This window comes from Euprymna scolopes, chromosome 11 (genome assembly GCF_053919585.1).
Source record: "Euprymna scolopes isolate OS-2025 chromosome 11, ASM5391958v1, whole genome shotgun sequence".
Classification (NCBI taxonomy): domain Eukaryota; kingdom Metazoa; phylum Mollusca; class Cephalopoda; order Sepiida; family Sepiolidae; genus Euprymna; species Euprymna scolopes.
The window spans coordinates 109,092,636-109,104,847 of NC_136492.1; the positions used below are offsets into that span (position 1 = coordinate 109,092,636).

The following is a 12,212-nucleotide window of genomic DNA, read 5'->3' on the forward strand; positions in this document are numbered from 1 at the left end:
TTATGCAATCCTTGAGACTCCCTGTGGAGATACCTTTACAGGAGTTTAATTCCAAAAATAAATCAGACAGAACTCCTCATCACTAATGCCGCAATGTGCACCAACACATCTCTGTAATCTCGAAAGGAAAACTGACAGGACCTCTCTTCACCTAAACCGTAATTCATAACAACTCTCAACTTTGATGTTTTCTCTCAGCTGTCACGCACTCAACTATCTGTCCTCCCCAATTCGCCCTTCTTAAAGCAGCTATTCCCCTCATATGCAAATTAATGTCACATATAAAAAGAAAAAAATCCATCCACAAACATAAATTCTTTATTTCTTTTTCTTTCCCCAATTCCGGCAGATAATAGATCAAACAAATGCGTTGCCGTTTTTGTGAATACTTTCTTCTTCTACACAGGAAGTGTCCATTTTATCTCAAGATTGAAAGGGGACATCTATTTATTTTTTATTATATGTAAATGGGTGTGTTGCGTGAATAATGTGCTGTTATACGTATGTGTATTGTTGCGTGTATATGTCGAATGATTCTCACTTTCCTCAGCCTGTTTGATCTCATTCAACAAAATGGGTGTCGTTGTTTACAAGGTTTCACTATAATTTCTAACATCCTACTCTACTCGTCTCGAGGATGACAGCCAAACACAAACCTTTGCCAAACATGCTTACACACACACACACACACACACACACACACACACACACACACACACACACCATCAAATTACCCAAAATGAGTTCAGGTTTTTTCACTTACCTGCCCTACATCAATACAATTAATGACAAAAATCAATATCATCATGGTAACACCTTCGCTATTTCTTTTTTGTTTGTTTTATTCTTTCAATATTTTTATCTATTATTATTATTATTATTATTATTATTATTAATAGTAGTAGCTGTATATATATATATATATATATATATATATGTATATATATATATATATATATATATATATATATATATATATATATATATATAGGCCCTCCAGACTTAATTCTTAAATTTAATAAATTCATTGAACAAAAATTGTTTAATTCTTTATGCTTTTCTCATGTACTTTATACTATGAGCTGTAAGTTATATTTATAACAAGACAATAAGATTAGAAAATAGTAACAAAGAAATTGTTTGTTCATCAAGCTCTCTTGGTAGTCGAGAATGTAAACAAATACAAAAACATAATTTCTGTTACTTTTTGGGTAAATGAGCATTCATACTGATAAAATATCTGTCTGCTGTATAAGCGGTCAGGTTTCAAATTTCAGCTTGGCCACACTTAAGAGCTGTGATACCCATTTTCCAACATTTATTGCCATTTTAATTGCAAGTGTGTATCATTGCTCATTTCAAAGCTGCAGCAATCGTCTACATCTTATCCAAACTATGGTCCATAATGCTACATATTGCATATTTCATTGTATAAATAAATCCAGTTATCTATAAATATAAAAGCGAAAATGTATGTATGTATGTATGTATGTATGTATGTATGTATGCTTTTCCTCGATGTCCACAAAAGGCTTCTTTCAGAGAAGCGCTCGCTTCACAACTTCTTAAAACTTTTTATATCATCTATAAATTGTAATATCTCGCAGTTAACCATGGAGCTCGCCTGTCTATTTAATTTTATTGACTTTCAAACGTTAATTATTCCACATTTCTCGCATCGGCACGCGTTACATTCGGTTTTCGGTATAAACAAAAAGCGAAACTCGACTCTAATCACAGGCCCGGGGCCCTCCGGGGCCCGGGCGACAAGATCAGGGTGTAGTGTCTGTTCCAACGGATGCTGCGGGCAGGGACCAGATGTGGAGGCGGACCCACATACCTGACCTTTAGCCGGCTCCCATTTCCCACCTCTCGGGAGCTGGTCCCCCTTTTTCCCTTCCCCCTCCCTTCACTCCTCACATTAAAAATTGGCCTTGTGCCTAATTTGCTCGGTGGGGGAGCAAATAAATACCCACAGGCCCAGAGCCCTCCGGGGCCCTGGGACAAGATCAAAGTGTAGTATCTGTTCTGACAGATACTGCCAGCAAAGACCAGATGTGGGGGCAACCCCACATACCTGACCTTTAACCAGCTCCCATTTCCCACCTCTCGGGAGCTGGTCCCCTTTTTCCCTTCCCCCTCCCTTCACTCCTCACATTAAAAATTGGCCTTGTGCCTAATTTGCTCGGTAAGGGAGCAAATAAATACCCACAGGCCCAGAGCCAGTGAACGTTTGGTCAATGTCGACTTCGTCATATCAGACGGTAGCTTTCATTTCGAGACGAGGGGGCGGGTTTTTAAAAACAAATAAACCGATTTATTGACCTCATTAAAAACTGTCCCGCACAAAATGCTAACTGCTGAATAGCTATCGCCGTCATGTCAATCAAAAACGCGCACCTGTTTTTTTTTCACACTTTACTATTTTCCAACTGCGCGTCGTCAAGGCTTTTTCTTCACGGGCACCTGTTTTTTTTCACACACACCTACAAACACCCGGGCAACGCCGGGTACCCCTCGCTAGTCTATAATATAAATTTCACGTGTCTGTTTAAATATATGCATGTATGTCTCGCAAAAACTTTTGACAGAGGCAACGGATTTTCTCGAGATCGGTATCATTTTGAAGATCGACCCTTCGAATGACAAATATTTTCGATTGTCTAGCCTTAATTTAAACTTCCGGTTTGGTTAAGCATCACGTTTTTTTTTTTTTTGTTTTTTTTTCCACTTTTTTTTTCTCCTTCACGGTACAGGTTCGAGCCTGCCTACTACCACTTTTTTTTTTTTTTTTTTTTTTTTTTTTTTGCGCAACACACACCTCCAAACACCCGGGCAACGCCTAACATCTCATAGGTCCTTATTTTAGTTCTTTTTCCTTTATCTCTTTTGTGTAAGACCAATAATAATTATGGTGTGAACTTTATATTCACTTATAGCATTTACTGTCGAAAGCGCTTTGTTGGCATCATGTATCCTATTCAAGATATTACACTATGAGACCACAACTTTCGACTTTCGACTGAACAATTACATAAAAACTTTGATTCAATTGTACATTTGTATATACATAAATATTTTGAATTTGTTAAACATTAGTTTTTATCTCTTTTAGTCAACATCTATGTTTTTACCTGTTTTCATTGATTTTTCAATGTTAATAGTCAGCATGATTCTAAGCACATTTTCTAAGGCATGACCGAACTCTATCGCTTATTCAAACTAACTTTCGCTTTATCTGAACTAACATCTACATTCCTACATAGATGGATCCTTCAACTGTTACAGAGTTTCTTTGCGAGAATTTTCCGTTTGTCGAACGCATTACTATGGAGCTGCTTCCTTGCAGATTACAACATGGTCGTCTTCAAATTCCGTTTTAACAAATATGTATCATAAACTGTCCCCATAATTAAACTTAATTCGTTCCATGTTTTTTTTTCATCTTTTAACTGATAATTCATCAATCTCATTAATCCTTATCCTCATGTACCTTTTGGCCTCGATAAGTGGTGACTTATTAGTAAAAGAAAATGTTAAGTTCGATTCGATTTTCTCGTTAGTGTATCTTTTTTTGAATATGAGAATAGAAAAGAAAATTGTTTTTGTGTGTGTTCGTTTGTTTTTCCATGGTAAAAGCAAATTTATTGTTTTTTTTTAAACAAACATTGACATGATTTCGCGTTTTTCTTTTTCGTAATTTTATTATGAATTTTGCATTGTACTGTATTTTTAGAGGGAAGAGTAAATATTTAACATTTGTTTTCTATTTTAAGCTATTGTTTTATAATTTGTAATCTCTCTCTCTCTCTCTCTCTCTCTCTCTCTCTCTCTCTCTCTCTCTCTCAAAATTTCTGTTTATATTTGGTGGGAGGCGGTGAAGGGACGCCCCTCCACCACCTCCCACCAAATGTAAACAGAATTTTTGTAAAATATTAAACAGTTCCGCTCGGTTAATGTCGGCGCGTTACTTACATTAAAACAGTTCATTAAACTGCATAAGCACCTGTTAAAAAACTATACAAGTTCTATAATTGAATATCCCCCCTCCAAAAAAAAAAAAACGAAAAACAAACCGGCAGTCCCCCCCCCTCAAAAAAAAGCGACCATAAAGTGAGTGCGTTTCTTCATATCTTGGAAACTACTTGTTTCTTGGAATTTTAAACGTTTGTGGTCATTTTAAAGGATTTTCCGAGGGTGGAAAGAACCCCCCCTCCCGAAAAAAATCGTGGCCACAATTAATATAGAAAGATGACCCCCCCCCCACATTTTTAACACTAACATTTCTTCTTATCTTGGAAACTACACGTTTGCCGTAATTTTAAACGTTATTTTCGTTTTTCAATGACCCCGAAAACCTATAGGAGTGGTAATTTTAAAGAAATTTTCGAGGGTGGAGTAATTCTTCATACAAAAAAAATATACCACAATCCCTTGCAGCAACTGATCATGTAATCTTCACACTCAGTTATTTTCACTCCTGTCTGAGGCTAATACCTTGTGTTGGTTGATGTGGTGTTGTGGACTTTGGCCATATTCTTTGAATGTAAGCATTTTCTGCTCCCTGAAAAAGACTGGTGGGGATATATCATTCCCCCCCCCCCGATTGGATTAAATCTCCCTCATAATGTCAGGGTCGATACGAGAATTGGACGTCAACTAAGTATAAGAAATACATTCAAAATCAAAACAAGTGAGGTACCGAAAACTCGATAAAATGTTCGTAATATAAAAATTAACAATATATATATATATATATTTAGGAACTTATAATTTTTCTTTTGCAGATTAAAGGTTAATACCTTTTTACTTCTTGATTGGGTTAAGTACAAACTTCAGCTCGCTAAATTACTGGACAGTCAGTGATTTAGTTTTTGAATGGACTTCTTTTGTTGAAAATGGTCATCGTCATCATCATATGCAATCAAAGATTCTATTGTTGGCATTGGTTTCCCCGATACTTTTCTAGTAAGAATTATTCCCAGAAAGAAATCAGGTACTTAGAGTAGAGACCATGTGAAGGTTGCCAACATCCTAAGTGAAAGTGATTTTTGTGGTACGAACTGGATTCGAACTTGACACCCAGGTCATCAATCCATTACATTAATCACTGAACTACTGTCGCCTCCCATTGAGAATGGTATATCTTTGCAGAATATTAGATAATTTACTTGGTGCTAACATATTTATTCTAATAGATAACCTAGCAAGCAGAATACCAATCTTGAGATAGGTAAAAGCAATATGTACAACATTAGATTTTCATTTTTCATTTTTATGGAGGGTAGGGTGTGGTTTCGGGGTCACACCTCTTAAATTGTAAAGCTTATCAAAATAAGAAGAATGTGTCCATGTTACTCACCGTGTTGCCTAGCATATATATCCCATAGTTTATAATAAGTTTATTAGTTTACGATTTTACCTCGGCCATATATATTATTGACGTTCATGTGTGTGCATCAGTTAAGAATATATTTTAAATGCTCTTTCAAACTCGGGCTTAAATGACCAATAAAATTTTTAGTTCCAAATCAAGTGCGACAGACTAACCAACGAAATGTGTGAAAAACTAAAATCGATAATCAATAAAAAGAAACTGTCCATCCGTGTGGAATATTCAAAGGAGAAGTATTTAATTGGCAATTTATTGAGATCTTGGCGAATGCACTATTTTAATGCCCCCCCCCCGTTATAAATCAATTATATAAATCAGCATTATTAAGATGAAGAGAATGATTCACTATCATTGGATACAGACCAAATAACGAAACTATTAAAGCCATCAAATGGAAAAAAAATAGCTTGGTACTTATGCAGAATGCGGACCGTGCTATTGTTGGAATTCTCTGGGCCATTTACCCTGAAAAGTGTCGAAATCGTAGCAGTCAATGTCATTAAAGAAAACATTTGTGCATTTCGTTTTTTTTTGTTTTTTTTTACTTCAAAGTCACCACTTATCAAGGCTCAAAGGCTACTCGAGGATAATGGTTAATGAATGTAAGGTGGTAGTATAGTCATCGTTAATGGTTTAAATTGGGTAGAATTTGATTATTTATGGAGACAGCTCAACAAGAACTTGTTTACATTAGATTTGAAGGCTACCATGTTCTGTTGTATCCAACCAGGAAGCAGGACAGCAGAACAATGTTCCACAGACGGACAGTTCTGGGAAAGAAGCTTTGTTCATGGAATCAGCGTTTAGTTGTAGGGACTGAGAGAGAGTGAGAGAAATCATATTTAGTGGTTGTAGCTAGTCGAGTGTTTTTTTTTAACGTTTGACATAGATTGAAGTTCAGTCGAGCACTTGCCATGAAGATAACGATAGAGCAGAGATAGGCTCGCAACGCCTCTTCTATGGGAAAGAGGTTGAAGGCATTTGGTTTATTATATATTTAAAAAATATTTATCTTGACTTGAACAAAACAACTCATTAAAGTACTTATTAAAACTCATTAAAAAAAATTCATATGAAAAATTTTGTTTGCTTATTTGCTTTTGTTTATCAAAAAAAAAAAATATTTATTCATGAAAACTTGCCTTACAATTAGTGATTTTTTTTCTTGATATGAAATTTAATTTTCTTAAAGTTTCATAAAAATGATCGAACAATTATTCATAGTATTTTCTTCGTAACTACAAAAAGAATATTGTTTCCCTTTTTCAATTAATTTTTCATTGAATTAGCTTCGCAATATCAGAAACAATATATTTTCATTGAAAAATTTGACCAGCGTTTGCATAAAAAAAAAATCTCACGAAACTTTTGTTCAGCACTTTCCAACGTTTTATGTAAACTGACCAAAAAATTCCGACGATAACACGGTCCTTATTCTATATAAGTATCAAAATCTAAAATTGAAAAAAAAAAAATCTCATTTAAAAGTTTGTAGTTTGCGTTTCAACTATTTGACCTAAGAAGAATACCTTTTTGCTATATATATATATATTATTTATTCGAGGATAAACAGATACATATGGTCGCTACAAACAGCCATCTGTTTCAGTCAATGAGACTTCGTCAGGTGAAGAATGATTCAGGATCGCCTGACGAAGTCTCATTGACTGAAACAGATGGCTATTTGTAGCGACCATATGTAACTGTTTCCCCTCGAATAAATAATATATATGTATATATATATATATATATGTGTGTGTGCAATAATGAAACGCTCTCCATAAAAATGAATTGAGCTTTCTTTAGTGTTTATGTATACATTAAGAATTAACTGACATGTGACCTGCAGTTTATAGGTAAGTGGTTAGAAATGCAGACGATTAAAAGTTTAGTTTCGATGGTGGTTGAAATTCTTGCCTGAAAGTTTCACAGTTCCTCAGTGTGGCTAGCCACACTGAAGAACTGTGAAACTTTCTGTGGATGACATATATATATATATATATATATATATATATATATATATAAAATGTATACTAGACTACCCGTGACCCGTTGGATCAGTATGTTATATTAGCTATGGAATTCATGTATGAGCATGGCACTTATGACGTAAAGAAAATAGATTTTTTTTTTTACATAACAGAAACATTTCTATGAAAGTATATTAAAATGAAAAAAGAATATAGATAGATTTCTATGAGTCGTTCTGTTTATTATAATTGATTATTTTTGAAAAAAAAATTTACAGTTACTGAATTATAAGTGGTTGGCCATACTTATAGGTAAATATGCACTGAGCAAATACCATAATACTTATTATAGTTAAATTCAAATTTTGATATATATGCTTTTTTGTTTTTTGTTTTTTTTACATCGTTCATTTCTGTATTACGTTTAAGTTATTTTAAACCCCACTCTTCCCATGTTAATTAATAATTTCGAAATAATAACGTTAATATTTCAGCGTCCCAATTGTTCTTTTGTTTGTTTTTTTCGCGTTTAAATTATCCAAATAAACAATTGTTAATATTGTCTGCTTTTTTTTTTACATCGTTCATTTCTGTATTAAGTTTAAATTATTTTAAACTCCACTCTTCCCATGTTAAATAATAATTTCGAAATAATAACGTTAATATTTCAGTGCGCATGTCATGCGCGCATGCGCAACCGGATGTCGTAAACTGGAAAGTGGGTTACATACATCGTTACAAGGTCATTTGAGTTATATATATATATATATTATTTAACATTAATCTCTATACAGTAGCACCCTGGGATACGATGGACCTAGGATACGGTTTTTCAGGTTACGGTGTAAAATACGATGTTTTTCCGACCCCTAGTTACAGTATTTGCCTCACCTTCCAATGTTATTTATAATTTGATAATATACATGCATATCATATACTGTATTGTATTTTGTTATTAATTTTTATGCCGTATCCCGGGGTTCTACTGTATAAATAAACTCATTAGACAACTTCACGTGTTTACCTATGTGCATGTATTTCTTGTGTTAATGTGATTTTGAAAATTCATACAATATTTTTATTTGTTATTGATTGGATATTCATCAAAATCAAAAATACGATAGATATTTAGGATGAGTAACACCTCAGAAGACGATATCCTAAATTACAGTAGGTGCTTTTTCTTCTCTTTTTTTTTTTTTCTTTTTTTTTTTTTTTTTTGAAAAAATCAAGCCACACAATGTTAGAATAAAAGAAACCAGAAACAAATTCTGTGTAATGTGCAACCCAGTTTACTCAGCCTCACCTTTTTACTCAATTTTTTTAATATGTAAGTTCAATAGCTACGAAGACGGAAGTGGTACCATTAAAACGAGTGACCATTTATTATCCAGAATTTATTTTTCTACATAGTCACGCTTATTCTCAATACAATTTTGCTAGCGATAGAACGATGATTGCGCCTGGACGTCTGAGGCGTGCTTTGTCACTTTGTCGCCACTCTGAAGTCGACGATTCCATCTCCTAACTCTACTGACATCAGCTGCATCAACTGTTCAACAGGCACCGGTGAATGTTCTGCATGGAGGAATTCAATGACACATCTCTGCTTCTGATGCACGTCCCTCGCACCGTCAATATCTGCAATAGAGAGATGGAAATTTCAGCTCGTGTATGCATAAGTTCACTCATCATAGCAATGCAATTTGCAACGCCTTCTGATTCATTCGTGTGAAATAAAAAAAAAAAATAGGAGACCTTACTTTTGGCGCGCCCCTTGTAATAATAACAATATATAAATAACTAAAGAGTCCATTTGGTGACCGTTACATTCATTAATTCTCTCCGTTAATAAATCTTACTTTGCTTGGATTGATTTGTTTGGTTTGGTTGTTATGGTGATCATATTGCTTTTATTTGAATTGTATATGTTTTTATTTATGTGAATATTGAAACATTACAAGGCAACAAAATAATGTTAGTACTATGATTCTCTTTGAATGCTGTCACGTTTATGGATAGAAGATCTCTCTCTCTCTCTCTCTCTCTCTCTCTCTCTCTCTCTCTCAACTAAATGTAAGAAATGTAAATGTAATCTATATAATTATGTACGTATTTTTTGTTCGCAGTTCAAATTGGTTTCATCGAATTGTTTTTCTTTTCTTTTTTTTTATCATTGCAGATTCTCTTAAACAAAACTTGATATGCTCATATTTTTCGGATAACAAAAACCTTAGGAAATACTATTTAACCAGACGATACAAATGTTTTTCCTACTGGTGAGTTTTATTTATATATTTCTTTTTTTTAAATCTCATTGTTTGATGTTTAACCACCCGAATATATATATATATATATATATATATATATATATATATATATATATATATATATATATATATATGTGTGTGTGTGTGTGTTTGTGTGTTGACAAGAAAGTTCTTGCTATTTTAACTTTTAAGTTCAGATGAACATATCTCGGCTCAAACAAAAATTTAATGATCGAAATAGTCACCATCAAAATCAACACTAGGTGTATCAGAATTTTTGTAGGAATTTTAGACACCCCTAACACGAAACTGCAAATAAAATATAAAAAACTCGTAATTTCTCTTTTAAAAGTGGGTTGTTTATTTACTTTATGGATTATACTTCCAAAATAAACTATCAAATTGTATAAAAAGTAATAGAAATATATATATATATATATATATATATATATATATATTTTTTTTTTTAAACAGTAATGAAATTAATTGAATTTTACGAGTTCAGTATTTTTCAATTTTTAAACTTTAAAAATCTATCAAAATTTTTGTTGATTCTATTTTTACGATATTTTCAGGATCAATGTGAAATTTTATGCTCTTTGCGATAAACCGAATATCATTTTTTAGACAAACGTTTTTTTTTTATTTTTATTTTTTTTCAATTCATGCCCCCCCCCATTTTGAAATGTCTATTAAAAAGTAAATAATTAATTTACTCACCAAAGTTTTATATATCACAAATTGAAGATAAAAGATCAATAAATAATATATTCGAATTTAAAACAAAAAAAAGTATTTTTTTAGAAATTTACCTGCAAAAGTCCGAAGTTTAAAACCTTTTTTAAATAACGTTTTTTTTTTTTTTTGTTTTTTTTTTTGTATTTTGTTTTTTTAAATGAAACCTTGGTCCTTGCTCCTTTAATTAAAAAAAAATAGGGTTTGAATTACATTTTTCGAGTAGTTATAAGCTTGGAAAGACAAGGGGTCGAATTATTCAATATTTTTCACGAAGCTTCTGACACACCTTAATCAACACACTTTTTGCCGACGCAAAGCAGGTGTGTTTATGCCAGTAACGTAAACATCTTGCGTTCTGTCACGGCCACCGAGATATAGAAGGCTTGTTAACTGAAAAATGCCTGCAGGCAATGTAGGTAAGATTTGTCGAACTGTTACTGTTGATACTATATGACGGCAAAACTACATAATGTAAAATATTCTTCTTGTTTATCTATAAGAGAAGAAAAATTGTTTAAAATTGTCAAGCCCAAATATCAGTTCAGGTGATATTATAAACAAACACGGACAGAATTTGATGACCGACATTATCATTATTATTTTTTATTTATTTATTTATTTTTGCAAATTAATCCACTGGGCAAATTATTCCTTGTTATCTATTATATAAAAGTGAAAATGTGTTTGTGTGTGCACTTTTTTTTGTATGTCCGGCAAAGGCTTTTTTTCGGGGGATGGGGTGGGGCTCGAGTAGGTTTCTTAGAACTTTTTATATACTCCCTAGATTATAATATCTACAATTTACGAAAGGAGGGCGTCTCTATCTTTTATTTGAGTGACTTTTATGTTACAAAATTCGCACTATTTTTTGCTCTCACGTGTTTGTTCATGTTTTTTTGTATATAAAAGCGAAACTAAAAATCGAAAGTGGTGTTCTTGGACTTTCATGCCGGCATGTCCATTAAGCAACCAGCTTTGATCAATCTGAGAGAAACCCGTCATATCAGACAATTGCTATTCATTTGGACACTCCTCTTTTTATGAGGAACTGGTTTTCCCTAACATCTTGGGGAAACAAACAAATATGCAGAAAGCTTCAAGCTTAACTGACTCTGCATGATTTCATTTCTCTATGGCGTGATGTTTGACCTAGATGTTCGTTTAAGCACCTGCGTTTTTTAAGCGTTTAATGTCAACCATTCTCACTTCCTCTGCCCTTTTAGCATAGCGGTAACATGTCACGTTTTCTTCTCTGACTTCACCTCAAAGCTTCAGGTTCAAGCCTACCTGCCTACCAAAACTTTTTGTTTCCCTTCACACACAAACACCCGGGCATCCCCGCTAGTATATAATCAATAGAGGATTGATTCTATCATACGTAATCTGCATGAATTAACATATCATGCAAGTGTATTGTATGACCGGGCAACGCTAGGCGGCCAGCTAGTTTTTATATATTGTAGATAATAAATTGTTAATATTTCAATTTCACAGCGTGTGTGTGTATATATATATATATATCTGTAAAAATATATTCTTATAATATATACCAATCTTTATTTAAGAAGCTCAATGTAATTACAGAGCAATATAGTGAATAAATGACATAAAACTATATTCCAAAATTCATGTTGACCATCTTATAATTTATTCCTTTAATTCAGTTGACATTTACAATTCTTGACAGTATCTGTTTTGTAGTGCAAAATCAATCACTTAATTATTATATCAAGCAGTGAATGTATTATGCCCATAACTCATCAGAAGAAATAGCAACAATCAATCCGTCAAAAGGAAATAAAGTGCAATTTGACATGATTAAAATCCGAAAATTGGAAG

General features: G+C 33.1%; 1 protein-coding gene across 10 annotated transcripts in view; it reads left to right on the forward strand.

Annotated features, from left to right (window-relative positions):
* The window catches only part of LOC145288065 (uncharacterized), a 612,213-nt gene that overhangs the window by 226,762 nt on the left and 373,239 nt on the right, over positions 1 to 12,212 (forward strand). For all 10 annotated transcript variants that reach the window (XM_080136116.1, XM_080136110.1, XM_080136114.1 and 7 more), the window contains exon 2: positions 9,548 to 9,644. The gene's annotated coding sequence lies outside the window, so the exon portion shown is untranslated. The remainder of the gene's footprint in view (positions 1 to 9,547; positions 9,645 to 12,212) is intronic.